The sequence below is a fragment of the Carcharhinus amblyrhynchos genome, unplaced genomic scaffold, assembly GCF_965287045.1.
Source record: "Carcharhinus amblyrhynchos unplaced genomic scaffold, sCarAmb.v2.hapA scaffold_37, whole genome shotgun sequence".
Taxonomy (NCBI): Eukaryota; Metazoa; Chordata; class Chondrichthyes; order Carcharhiniformes; family Carcharhinidae; genus Carcharhinus; species Carcharhinus amblyrhynchos.
This window is the reverse complement of record NW_027649778.1, coordinates 5085570-5097022: the sequence shown is the minus strand read 5'-3', so window position 1 is coordinate 5097022 and position 11453 is coordinate 5085570.

Sequence of the window (11453 nt, the reverse complement as noted above, 5' to 3'; positions counted from 1 at the left end):
CAGGGGGATTAGCAGTAGGGTTACGGGAATAAGACCTGGGTGGGATTGTGGTCGGTGCAAACTCGTTGGTCCGATACAGAGTGGGCGCAAGAGGATGTTTCCTCTAGTAGGAAAAACTAGAACCAGAGGGCATAACCTCAGGCTCAAGCGACGATCCTTTAAAACAGAGATGAGGAGGAATTTCTTCAGCCAGAGAGTGGGGAATCTGTGGAACTCTTTGCCACAGAAGGCTGTGGAGGCCAGGTCATTGAGTGTCTTTAAGACAGAGATAGATAGGTTCTTGATTAACAAGGCGATCGGGGTTATAGGGAAAAGACAGGAGAATGGGGATGAGAAAAATATCAGCCATGATTGAAAGGCAGAGCAGACTGAATGGGCCGAATGGCCTAATTCTGCACCTGTGTCTTATGGTCTTAATGGCCTCCTTCTGCACTGTAGGGATTCTATGGTTCCATGCTGTTGCTCCAAGGATTTCTACTGGAGCTCTACTGCCTGCCCGTCACGGAATCAGAGCGGGTGAGGGGCAGATAATGGAAATGTCTGTTGATCTCAGACAGGAATTTCCGGTCTGGTTCAAGTGAGGCTGTAAAGTCCTGCCCCATAGTGTCTAATCTGACCCTGTGCCCTTTCAGGATATTGTGTAAGTGCAGATTGTGAAGAAGTGGCCTAAATAGGTCAGTTCGATTCCTCAGAACACTGAGTACAGGAGTTACCGATACTGTACAAGATATCGGTAAGGCCACATTTGGAGTACTGCGACAATTCTGGTCTCCCTGCCATAGGAAGGATGTTTTAAACTGGAAAGGGTGCAAAGAAAGATTTACAAGGATGTTACTGGGACTGGAAGGTTTGAATTATAAGGAGAGGCTGGGACTTTTTTCCCTGGAGAGTAGGAGGATGAGGGGTGACCTTATAGAGGTTTATAAAATCATGAGGGGCATCAATAAGGTGACTAGCCACGGTCTTCACCCCCAGGGTAGGGGAATCCAAAACTAAAGGGCATAGGTTAAAGGTGAGTGGGGAAAGAGAGCTGAGGGGCAGCTTTTTCACACAGAGGGTTGTGTGTGTATGGAATGAGCTGCCACAGGAGCTGGTAGAGGTGGGTACAATTATACCATTTAAAAGACATTCGGACAGGTAGATGGATGGGAAAAGTTTAGAGGGATATGGACCAAACACAGACAAATGGGACCAGTTCAGTTTCAACTGGGTCGGTATGGACAAGCTGGGCCGAAGGGCCTGTTTTCCTGCTGTATATATGACTATCTCAAATGCCTCTATATTTATGTAGCCCCTTAACATCACAAGCTGCTTCCCAGGCATGTTATAAACCAGAGTACGGCCTTCAGCAAGCCACAGAAAGAGATAGTAGGTCAGAAGACTAAAACCTTGGTCACAGAGTTAGGTTTTGACAAGTGTCTCTAGGGAAGAGAGCGATAGGGAATTCCAGAACTTGTGATCCAGGAAACCGAAGGCACAGCCACAGATGATGATGCAACTATAACAGGGACTCGCATGGGGCCAGAACTGAAGGAGTGCAGAGTTATCCAGACTTCTCATAGAATCTCTACAGCGCAGAAGGCCATTGAGCCCATCATGTCTACACTGACACTGAAAGAGCATCCCACCCAGTCCCAAGCTCTGTAACCCCACACATCTATGGGGCAATTTACCATGGCCAATCCACCTAACCTGCGCATCTTTGGACACTAAGGGGCAATTTAACAAGGCCGACATACCTAGCCCGGACATCTTTGGCATGTGGGAGGAAGCCGGAGGAAACCCAGGCATTCACGGGGAGAATGCGTAAACTCCACACAGTGACCCAAGCTGGGAATAGAACCCGGGTCCCTGGCGCTGCAAGGCAGCAGTGCTAACCACTGTGCCACCGTGCTGCCCTAACCTGTGCCACTGTGCTGCACCGACAGCATTTCTCACACAAATCCCAACTGGGCCAGAAGTGTATGAAAGAAGAAGAAAACACCCCCATTGCATAATCAAGCGTGCCACCCGAGCAGATCTAAAGCAACCTTCAAAGGTCATTTACAGGTTTAGGATTAATTAAACTGTGGACAGAGCCAATGGATCAGTGACATCTCCAATTGTGGGGATCTAATGTAACCGGGAAAGTGCTGACCCTAGTTACAGAGAAGAGGGGCCAAGCATCCTGGTTGTTGAGATTGAACCATCGACAAGCTCCTGATTGGAATTCCCCGTTGCAAAGGAGGCAGAGGCCACATGAGGGAATACTTATTGTCACAGCGAGTTGTTGTGATCTGGAATGTGCTGCCTGAAAGCGTATTTGATTTGATTTGATTTATTGCTTTTAGTTTAAAGTTTATTTATTAGTGTCACGAGTAGACTTACATTAACACTGCAATGAAGTTACTGTGAAAACCCTTAGTCGCCACATTCCAACACCTGTTTGGGTACACCGAGAGAGAATAACCAGCACGTCTTTTGGACTGTGGGAGGAAACCCACGCAGACACGGGGAGAATGTTCAAACTCTGCATAGACAGTGACCCAAGCCGGGAATCCATCCCAGGTCCCTGGCACTGTGAGGCAGCAGTACTAACCACTGTGCCATGGTTAACACACCTGTGTCACATGTATTGGGATACAGTGAAAAGTATTGCTTCTTGCATGCTATACAGACAAAGGGTACCATTCATAGAGCACAAGGGGAAAGGGAAAGGACAGTTAGTATTACTGTCATAACTAGGGTGTAGAGAAAGATCAACTTAATCATAGGATCCCTACAGTGCAGAAGGAGGCTATTCGGCCCATCGAATCTGCACCAACCACAATCGCACTCAGGCCCAATCCTCATAACCCCATGTATTTACCCTGCTAGTCCTCCTGACAACTAAGGGGCAATTTAGCATAGCCAATCCACTTTACCCTCACATCTTTGGACACTAAGGGGCAATTTATCATGGCCAATACTCCTAACCTGCACAGCCCAAAGATGTGCAGGTTAGGTTGGTTGGCGATGCTAAAATAACCCTAGTGTCAGGGGATTAGCAGGATAAAAACGTGGGGTTACAGGAACAGGTCCTGAGTGGGATTGTTGTTGGTGCGGAATCAATTGGCTGAATGGCCTCTGCACTATAGGGATTCTATGATTTTGTGATCTTTGGACTCGGAGGAAACCGGAGTATCCGAAGGAAACCCATGCAGACACGGGGAGAACATGCAGACTCCACACAGACAGTAACCTAAGGCTGGAATTGAACCTGGATCCCTAGCGCCGTGAGGCAGCAGTGCTAACCACTGTGCCACTGTGTGATGTAAGGTCAAAAGTCTGATGGCAGCAGGGAAAAGCTGTTCTTGAGTCGGTTGGTATGTGATCTGAGAATTTTGTATCTTTTTCTGGAAGATTCATAGAATCATACAGTGCAGAATAGGCCCTTCAGCCCATCGAGTCCACACTGATATGTGGGAAACACCTGAACTCCCACCTAATCCCATCTACCATCTCTTGGCCCATAGCCTTGAATGTTATGATGTGCCAAGTGCTCACCCAGGTACTTTATAAAGGTGGAAGAGACTTTGGATGGGATCTTACGGTTTTGGGACAAGCGAGGCCTTAAAATCCCGCCCAGTGAGTTAGCCCAAGGTTCTCAGGAAGAAGCAAATCTCCAAAGAGGACATCTGGAAAGGTGGCCAAACGCTTGTTCTCTGGTCTGGATGTAGCTCAACCTGACAATGTTGATCCTGGATGTTTGAGTTTGGATTGTAGAACTTGCAGTCGCACTGACACTGTCACTGGAATTTGCACTGGCACAGGAATGGGTACTGACATGAATCAGCACTGGTATTAACATAGCGATTCTCACTGGCAGAATGATAGATACTGACTCTGGAATCAGCACGGCAATTAACACTTTCACAGCAATTCTCACTGGCAGAATGATGGATACTGATGCTGGAATCAGCACTGGAATTTTTACTGGCAGAGTGATGGATACTGACTCTGGAATCAACACTGGAATTCTCACTGGCAGAGTGATGGATACTGACTCTGGAATCAGCACTGGAATTAACACATTCATTGGAATTGGCACTGGCAGAGGAATGGATATTGGAATCAGCACTGGAATTAGCACAGGCACTGCACTAGAATTGAGAAAGATAAAGTGATATTAAAAGTTATTTCACTGGCGTAGGAAATGGCACTGGCTTGCACTGGCATTGACACTGACACCCAATAACTGTCTGCACCAGGGCAAAATAAAATAAATCAAAATGAAATAATTAATACTACAAGCACTAATATGTAACAGAGTGCTGCCCACAAGAGGGCACCAAAAGCAAACAAGCAGCTGGGTTGTACAAAATGCTGTGACTTTGGGAGTTGGAGATAAAAGCAGACAGTCCACCGTAAACCAGGGAGGGTGCAGAGGAGTGAAATTGTGCTGAAAGAGATGGACTTTGGGAGGACAGAAAATGAGACAGGAGGAGGGAGGAGGTCAAGACAACTGACAGCAGGTGCTTGGACAAAGGGCACAGGGCTCACAGAATCCCTATACTGCAGAAGAGGCCACTCGGCCCATCAAGTCTGCACCGACTCACTGACACAGTACCTTAACCAGGTCCTCTCCCTCTGGCCTATCCCCATTAACCCCATACATTTCCCATGGCCAATCCACCTAACCTACACATCTTTAAACACTAAGGGGCAATTTTGCATGGCCAATCCACCTAACCTACACATCTTTAAACACTAAGGGGCAATTTTGCATGGCCAATCCACCTAACCTGCACATCTTTGGACACTAAGGGGCAATTTAGCATGGCCAATCCACCTAACCTGCACATCTTTGGACACTAAGGGGCAATTTAGCATAGCCAATCCACCTAACCTGCACATCTTTGGACGCTAAGGGGCAATTTAGCACGGCCAATCCACCCTAACCTACACATCTTTGGACAATAAGGGGCAATTTAACATGGCCAATCCACCTAACCTGCACATCTTTGGACACTAAGGAGCAATTTAGCATGGCCAATCCACCTAACCTGCACATCTTTGGACACTAAGGGGCAATTTAGCATAGCCAATCCACCTAACCTGCACATCTTTGGACACTAAGGGGCAATTTAGCATGGCCAATCCACCCAACCTACACATCTTCAGAGTGTTGGAGGAAACCAGAGCACCCAGACAGCACAGGCGGGGCAGAACCTGCAAACTCCACAGAGACAGTGTGACCCCCGGAGGAATGGGCAGGGGTGGGGGGAAGACCCCTTTAAGGAAATTCTAGGGTCCGCATTGGAGATTTTGAGACGCAGCTTGCCTGAAAGATCTGCCAATGTCCTTCAGCGTCCATTTGCGGTGCCCTGCCTGAGATGTGCAGAATTAGAGCAACATCAGTGCTGACATCCAACTCGTGTAATCCTCCTTAAGCAGGGCTAAAAACAGGCCTGCACCCTGCCAACTCCACTCTAATGTAATACCCCCCCCCTGTCATTAATAATCTATCGGCCTGCTTAATCCTCTCTCAGTGCTCCACAAAGCCTCTCTGCTCACATTGGACACATCTCTAACCTTTACCTAAGTGTGTCTCTGTGTGTGGTTTAAAATAGATTGCTGGAAATCTATTACGGCTCCTGCAGGATAATGGGAGCTGTTGTCACATTCTGCTGCCCTGCTGGTTGCCATGACAATTTGCATCAGAATTGCACAGCGATGGGACATTAGTCAAGCAGACATCGGCCTGTGGGAAATCTACATGTTCTCCCCGTTGTTCGTGGGTTTCCTCAGAGTGCTCTGATTTCCTCCCACAATCTAAAGATGTGCAGGTTAGGTGGGTTGGCCATGCTAAATTGCCCCTTAGTGTCCAAAAATGTGCAGGTTAGTTGGATTGGCCATGCTAAATTGCTGTTTAGTGTCCAAAGATGTGCAGGTTAGGTGGATTAGTCATGCTAAATTGTTCCTTATTGTCCCAAGGATGTGCAGGTTGGGTGGATTGACCATGCTAAATTGCCCCTTAATGTCCAATGATGTGTTGGTTAGGGAGATGGCCATGTAAATTACCCCTTAGTGTCAGGAGGATTAGTAGGATAAATACGTGGGATTGCAGGGGTTGGGCCTGGCTGGGATTGTTGTCTGTGCAGACTAGATGGGCCGAATGGCCTCCTTCTGCCCTGATGCTATGACAAAGCCTCCCAACATCAGCACTAAGGTCTAGAGCAATTAGATATAAAGGGATTAAAAAGGACCAGCAGGAAGCGCTGCGCTGTCAGAGGTGCTGTCTCTCTGGTGGTCCGAATCTCTGTCTATATCTCAGATGCACAGACAGGGTCCTGCGGAATTATTCCCGCTGTACCTGGAACTCCCTCCCTAACTGCACTGTGGGTTTCCCTACATCCCAGCAACTGCAGCAGTTCTAGAAGGCAGCTCACCACCACCTTGTCAACGTGGGAACGTGGGAATGAGAAGCAGAAGGAGACAAATTCAGTCCTTCCAGCCTGCTCCACCATTAATCAGATCATGGCTGATCCCTCCCTGGTCTCAAATCCCCACCTGGTTCACCATATCTCTTTAACCTCTTTCGTTATCAGAAATATATCTATCTCCTTCCTGAAACCATTCAATGATTCAGACTCCACCGCGCTATGGGGCAGCGAGTTCCACAAACTCACCCCCCCTCTGTGAGAAGTAGATCCTCCCCATCTCAGTTTCAAACCTACCACCTCTCAACTTATACCTGTGACCTCTTGTTCCAGATTGCCCCACAAGAGGAAATATTTGGTCTACATTTAATTTATCAACCCCTTTTAAAAGTTTATATCCCTCAATCAGATCCCCCCCTCACCCTTCTAAACTCCAGTGAGTACAAACCCCAAACTGTTTAATCCCTCCTCGTACACCAACCCTTTCATCTCCGGAATCAATCTGCTGAACCTCCAAATCTCTCCAATTGGCAGTCAGTAACTAGGGGGGTTCCGCAGGGATCTGTGCTAGGACACCAACTGTTTACATTATATATTAAATGATTTGGGAAGAGGGAACTGAGTGTACTGTCTCCAAATTTCAGAAGGTACAAAGTTGGGTGGGAGGGTGAGCTGTAAGGAGGACACAGAGATACTTCAGAGTGATTTGGACAGGCTGAGTGTGTGGGTATCTGCATGGCAGATGCAGTATAATGTGTGTAAATGTGAGGTTATCCACTTTGGTAGCAATAACAGGAAGGCAGATGATTATTTGAATGGGTGTAAATTGAGAGAGGTGGATACTCAATGAGATCTTGGTGTCTTCGTCCATCATTCGCTGAGAGTAAGCGTGCAGGTACAGCAGGCAGTAAAGAAGGCAAATGGTATATTAGCATTTACAGCGAGAGGATTTGAGTACAGGGATAGGGATGTTTTGCTGCAATTCAACAGGGCCTTGGTGAGGCCACACCTGGGGTATTATGTGCAGTTTTGGTGTCCTTATCTGAGGAAGGATGTCCTTGCTATAGAGGGAGCGCAGCAAAGGTTTACCAGGCTGATTCCTGGGATGGCAGGTCTGTCATATGAGGAGAGACTAAGTCGGTTAGGATTATATTCACTGGAGTTTAGAAGAGTGAGAGGGGATCTCATAGAAACTCCAACAGGGTTAGACAGGGTGGATGGTGGGGGAATCCAGAACTAGGGGGTCATAGTTTGAGGATAAGGGGTAAACCTTTTAGGACTGAAGTGAGGAGAAATTTCTTCACCCAGAGGGTGGTGAATGTGTGGAATTCACTCCCACAGAAAGTAGTTGAGGCCAAAATGTTGTGCAATTTTAAGAAGAAATTAGATATAGCTCTTGGGGCTAAAGGGATTGTTGGAAAAACCCATCTGGTTCACTAATGTCCTTTAGGGAAGGAAATCTGCCATCCTTACCTGGCCTGGCCTACATGTGACTCCAGAACCACAACAATGTGGTTGACTCTCAACTGCCCTCCAAGGGCAATTAGGGATGGGCAATAAGGGCTGGTCAGCCAGCGACGCCCATGTCCCACAAATGAATAATAAAAAACTACCGCAGAAAGTAGTTGAGGCTAAATTGTTGTGTAATTTCAAGAATAAATTAGATATAGCTCTTGGGGCTAAAGGGAACATAACATAGAATCCTACAGTACAGGAGGAGGCCATTGGCCCATTGTGCCCGCACCAACCGCAATCCCACCCAAGCACTATCCCCAGAGCCCATGCATTTACCCTAGCTAGCCTCCCTGACACTAAGGGGCAATTTAGTGTGGCCAATCTACCCAACCTGCACATCTTTGGACACTAAGGGCCAATTTAGCATAGCCAATCTACCTAACATGCACATCTTTGGACTGTGGTGAAGAAAACCAGAGCACCTGGAGGAAACCCACGCAGACATGGGGAGAACGTGCAAACTCCACACTGACAGTGACCTGAGCTGGGAATCAAACCTGTGTCCCTGGCGTGTGAGACAGCAGTGCCAACCAGTGTGCCACCGTGCCATGGGAACAAGAGATATGGGGGAAAGGTTGTGGGGGTGGGGGGAAGATCAGGATATCGAACTTGAGGATCAGCAATGATGGAAATGGATGGCGATCAGGCTCGAGGGGATGAATGGTCTCCTCCTGCTTCCAGTTTCTCTGATCCTATGGTTCAGAGGTTGGATTGAGGGTTGACCCATGAACTGGGTCAGGTAATTACTTTACATTTGAATATTCCACTAATTACGCTAACTGTTAATCAGATATTCAGTTAATGTAAATCAGCATGGAAATTGGTGCAATTGTTTGATTTAGCTAAGCCCCACTGGCCAGAACCCAAATCTGTCTCTAACTGAGTATGACGCGTTCCTTTAGCAAACCCACATGATGAGAGATGGAAATACTTTGCAACTGTATATTGCTTCAGGACATCCCAGAACATTCTTACAACCAATCTATTACTTTACTTTGATGTGTGACAACTATTGTTACGTAGGAAACGCAACAGCCAAGGCACGCGCATTAAGATCCCACAAACCGCAATGTGAGAGGGCCGCGGATTCATCTGTTTGAGGTGATTTTTTTTTGATTGATGGATAAATATTGGCGAGGACGGCGGGGAGAACTCTCAGTTCTACTGAGATGCGGGCAGCCTTGCTGGCACAGTGGTTGGCACTGCTGCCTCACAGTGCCAGGGAACCAGGTTCCATTCTGGCCTCGGGTAACTGTCCGAGTGGAATTTACATGTTCTCCCTCTGTGTTTGCGTGACTTTCCTTCGGGTGCTCCGGTTTCCTCCCACAGTCCAAAGATGTGCAGGATAGGTGGATTGGCCAAGCTAAATTGTCCCTTAATGTCCAAAGATGTGCAGGTTAGGTGGATTGGCCGTGCTAAATTGTCCCTTAGTGTCCAAAGAAGTGCTGGTTAGGTGGATTGGCCATGCTAAATTGTCCCTTAGTGTTCAAAGATGTGTAGGTTAGGTGGATTGGCCATGCTAAGTTGTCCCTTAGTGCCCAAAGATGTGTAGGTTAGGTGGATTGGCCATGCTAAATTGTCCCTTAGTGTCCAAAGATGTGCTGGTTAGGTGGATTGGCCATGCTAAATTGTCCCTTAGTGTCCAAAGATGTGTGGGTTAGGTGGATTGGCCATGCTAAACTGCCCCTTAGTGTCCAAAGATGTGCGGGTTAGGTGGATTGGCCATGCTAAATTGCCCCTTAGTATCAGGGGGACTAGCAGGGTAAATGCTTGGAGTTACAGGCATAGGGCCTGGGTGGAAATGTTGTCGGCGCAGGCCTGATGGGCCGAATGGCCTCTTTTTGCACTGGAGGGATTCGACAATTCTGTGACTCTCCTTCAGAGATTTTCCCTGCTTTTATGTCAGATTTCCAGCATCTGCAGTATTTTGCTCTCATGCCAGCCCAGATGTCGGGTGTTAGCCCTTGGCGCTGGACTCGAACCCTGAACCTTGGGGTTCAGATGCCAGGGTGCTGTCCATTGGGCCAGGCCAGACTGTGATGACGTAACGTCTGTCCGTTTTGAGCAGTATTGGGTCAGGAGTTAATGACCACAAAGGCACTCCTGAACCGGAGATGCATTAATAATCTAAACTTGAACACTCAATGGGTCCTTTATTAAACATTTCTAAATCCCAATTGACTGCTCACCTGAGTGGATCATTTTGTGCATGGCTCCATCAGAATCACCAAATCACACGGCACCCAGAGAGTGGCCATTAGGCCCATTATTCCTCTGCTGGCTCTTTGCTAGGTCTCCCTCCCACCCCCTCCAAACATTTGTGACTAGAGCCACAATGGGTTTTTGTTCCATTCATTCATGGGACATGGGCGTTGCTGGCTGGGCCAGCATTTATTGCCCATCCCTATTTGCCCTTGGAGGGCAGTTGAGAGTCAACCATGTTGCTGTGGCTCTGGAGTCACATGTAGAGTCATCGAGGTTTACAGCCTGGAAAGAGGCCCTTCGGCCCAACTTGTCCATGCCGCCCTTTCTTTTTAACCCCTAAATTAATCCCAATTGGCAGCATTTGGCCCACATCTCTCTATACCCATCGTACCCATGTAACTGTCTCAGCGCCTCTACTACTACCTCTGGCAGCTCATTCCAGACACTCACCATCCTCTATGTGAAAAGAATTGCCCCTCTGGGCCCTTTTGTATCTCTCCCCTCTCACTTTAAACCTATGCCCTCTAGTTTTAGGCTCCCCTACCTTTGGGAAAAGATATTGACTATCTCGCTGATCTGTGCCCCTCATTATTTTATTGACCTCTATAAGGTCACCCCTCAGCCCCCTACACTCCAAGAAAAAGGTCCCAGTCTATCCAGCCTCTCCTTATAACTCAAGCCATCAAGTTCCGGCAGCATCCTAGTAAATCTTTTCTGCACTCTTTCTAGTTTAATAAGATCCTTTCTATAGTAGGCCAGACTGGGTAAGGATGGCAGATTTCCTTCCCTAAAGAATATTAGTGAACCAGATGGATTTTTCCAACAATCGATGATAGTTTCATGGTCATTGTTACTGAGGCTAGCTTTCAATCCCAGATTCTTATTAATTGAATTAAATTCCATTTGTGCAGGTTAGGTGGATTGGCCATGCTAAATTGCCCTTTAGTACCCCAAGATGTGTAAATTAGGGTGATTAGCAGGGTAAATACATGGCGCTATCGGGATAGGGGCTGGGTGCGATTGTGGGCAGTGCAGACTCGATGGGCTGAATGGCCTCTTTCTGCACTATGAATTCTACGAATTCAGCTAATGTTGAAGTAGAATTTGACACCGAGGCAGGGAAGGAAATGTTAGCTCGGTCGAAGGGGTGTGTTTTAAGGATTGTCTTAAATCTATATTGCTGCTTGAAGAGAACTGTGTCACATTGCAACTTAAAAACAATTGCTGTTTGTCCCAGCCTTAATCCCAATTTGCGGTTGACACTGTTGAGGTTTATTTTCGACCCGTTCTGGGTCATTTCTAATCCCCTCAGAGGAGATTTTACGGGTGAGT